Source organism: Hoplias malabaricus, unplaced genomic scaffold (assembly GCF_029633855.1).
Source record: "Hoplias malabaricus isolate fHopMal1 unplaced genomic scaffold, fHopMal1.hap1 scaffold_387, whole genome shotgun sequence".
Taxonomy (NCBI): domain Eukaryota; kingdom Metazoa; phylum Chordata; class Actinopteri; order Characiformes; family Erythrinidae; genus Hoplias; species Hoplias malabaricus.
The window spans coordinates 4735-7500 of NW_027101267.1; the positions used below are offsets into that span (position 1 = coordinate 4735).

The 2766-nt window shown below is 60.3% G+C and overlaps 1 pseudogene; it reads right to left on the minus strand.

The window, feature by feature from the left end:
• Nucleotides 1-2226: 2226 nt before the first annotated feature.
• LOC136685461 (28S ribosomal RNA) overlaps nt 2227-2766 on the minus strand; it is a 4392-nt pseudogene continuing 3852 nt past the window's right edge.

Here is a 2766-nt window from a genome sequence, read left to right on the forward strand (position 1 = left end):
CGGCCCACACTTAAGCACTCCTCCTCGGACTAAACCATTCAGCCCGCGCCGCTGGAACGAGCGCCCACTGGAAGACCTGAGCCTCAAACCCGCGCGCTTTACGGTTCTCTATCTCCCCGGGCTCGGAGCACTTTTCTCGGCCATGGGACCTCCAGGGGGGGCCCCTCTTAGCTCCGTCATCATTTCTCTAAGTCTCACTCCGCCCACTGGAAGACCTGAGCCCCAAACCCGCGCGCTTTACGGTTCTCTATCTCCCCGGGCTCGGAGCACTTTTCTCGGCCATGGGACCTCCAGGGGGGGCCCCTCTTAGCTCCGTCATCATTTCTCTAAGTCTCACTCCGCCCACTGGAAGACCTGAGCCCCAAACCCGCGCGCTTTACGGTTCTCTATCTCCCCGGGCTCGGAGCACTTTTCTCGGCCATGGGACCTCCAGGGGGGGCCCCTCTTAGCTCCGTCATCATTTCTCTAAGTCTCACTCCGCCCACTGGAAGACCCGAGCCCCAAACCCGCGCGCTTTACGGTTCTCTATCTCCCCGGGCTCGGGGCACTTTTCTCGGCCACGGGACCTCCAGGGGAGGCCCCTCTTGGCTCCGTCAATATTCCTTTAAGTCTCATTCCGCCCACTGGAAGACCCGAGCCCCAAACCCGCGCGCTTTACGGTTCTCTATCACCCCGGGCTCGGAGCACTTTTCTCGGCCATGGGACCTCCAGGGGGGGCCCTTCATGGCTCCGTCAATATTCCTTTAAGTCTCACTCCGCCCACTGGAAGACCCGAGCCCCAAACCCGCGCGCTTTACGGTTCTCTATCTCCCCGGGCTCGGGGCACTTTTCTCGGCCATGGGACCTCCAGGGGGGGCCCTTCATGGCTCCGTCAATATTCCTTTAAGTCTCACTCCGCCCACTGGAAGACCCGAGCCCCAAACCCGCGCGCTTTACGGTTCTCTATCACCCCGGGCTCGGAGCACTTTTCTCGGCCATGGGACCTCCAGGGGGGGCCCTTCATGGCTCCGTCAATATTCCTTTAAGTCTCACTCCGCCCACTGGAAGACCCGAGCCCCAAACCCGCGCGCTTTACGGTTCTCTATCACCCCGGGCTCGGAGCACTTTTCTCGGCCATGGGACCTCCAGGGGGGGCCCTTCATGGCTCCGTCAATATTCCTTTAAGTCTCACTCCGCCCACTGGAAGACCCGAGCCCCAAACCCGCGCGCTTTACGGTTCTCTATCACCCCGGGCTCGGGGCACTTTTCTCGGCCATGGGACCTCCAGGGGAGGCCCCTCTTGGCTCCGTCAATATTCCTTTAAGTCTCATTCCGCCCACTGCCATACCCGAGGTCTTTAACCGCGGCGTTCACGGTTCTCTATCACCCCGGGCTCGGAGCACTTTTCTCGGCCATGGGACCTCCAGGGGGGGCCCCTCATGGCTCCGTCAACATTCCTCTAAGTCTCATTCCGCCCACTGCCATACCCGGGCTCGGAGCATGTACTTCGGCCATGGGACCACAAGAGGGCGCCCTTCTTAAGAAATTGCTGACATCCAGGACCATTCAAGGGAGCGACCTGCCTCCCTATGCCCGCCACCGGCTTCCTCTAACCGGTGTACGGACTCTCGGGGCCCGCGCCCCCAGAGAACCAGAGTTTCAGAAATTGCACTAAGTCCAGACATCCAGGACCATTCAAGGGAGCGACCTGCCTCCCTATGCCCGCCACCGGCTCCCTCTAACCGGTGTACGGACTCTCGGGGCCCGCGCCCCCAGAGAACCAGAGTTTCAGAAATTGCACTAAGTCCAGACATCCAGGACCATTCAAGGGAGCGACCTGCCTCCCTATGCCCGCCACCGGCTCCCTCTAACCGGTGTACGGACTCTCGGGGCCCGCGCCCCCAGAGAACCAGAGTTTCAGAAATTGCACTAAGTCCAGACATCCAGGACCATTCAAGGGAGCGACCTGCCTCCCTATGCCCGCCACCGGCTCCCTCTAACCGGTGTACGGACTCTCGGGGCCCGCGCCCCCAGAGAACCAGAGTTTCGGAAATTGCACTAAGTCCGATTTTCGCCCACTACGAGACCTAAAACCGTCATCCAGGATTTCACAGGGGAGTACCCACCTCCCCTATGCCCGCCACCGGCTCCCTCTAACCGGTGTACGGAGTCTCCGGGGCCCGCGCCCCAGAGAACCAGATCTGGACCGCTCCGGAGGGCCGGGGGTTTGCTTTCGCCTTCCCCCCGACAAATGTTTGAGTGGACGGGATGACTTTCAATGGATCGCGGTATATGCACCCGCTCTGCCACTTACGACACCCGCACTCCGAATCAGGTCGTTTACGAGTCATTTCACACCCGGATCAAGAGACATTTGCTTTGACGAGGGAGGTGGACCGAGGCGTTCATTAGCCCCGGTCCGGTTCCAGTGTCATGCGGCTCTCGTCACCGGCGGTGGGGAGGAAAGCACCTCCCACCCCGGCTATCCAAGACCAAGCTCACCGATGCTGGGCGCGGATGTATCGCTCCTTCTAGGCGGGATTCCGACTTAGAGGCGTTCAGTCGTAAGCCCTCGGATGATAGCCTTGCACCAGTGGCTGCACAGCCAAGCGCGAGTACCATGTATCCGAACCTGCGGTTCCTCTCGTACTGGGCTGGATTACTATCGGAGCAACGGTCAACATCAGTAGGGTAAAGCTAACCTGTCTCACGACGGTCTAAACCCAGCTCACGTTCCCTGTTAGTGGGTGAACAATCCAACGCTTTGCGAATTCTGCTTCGCAATGA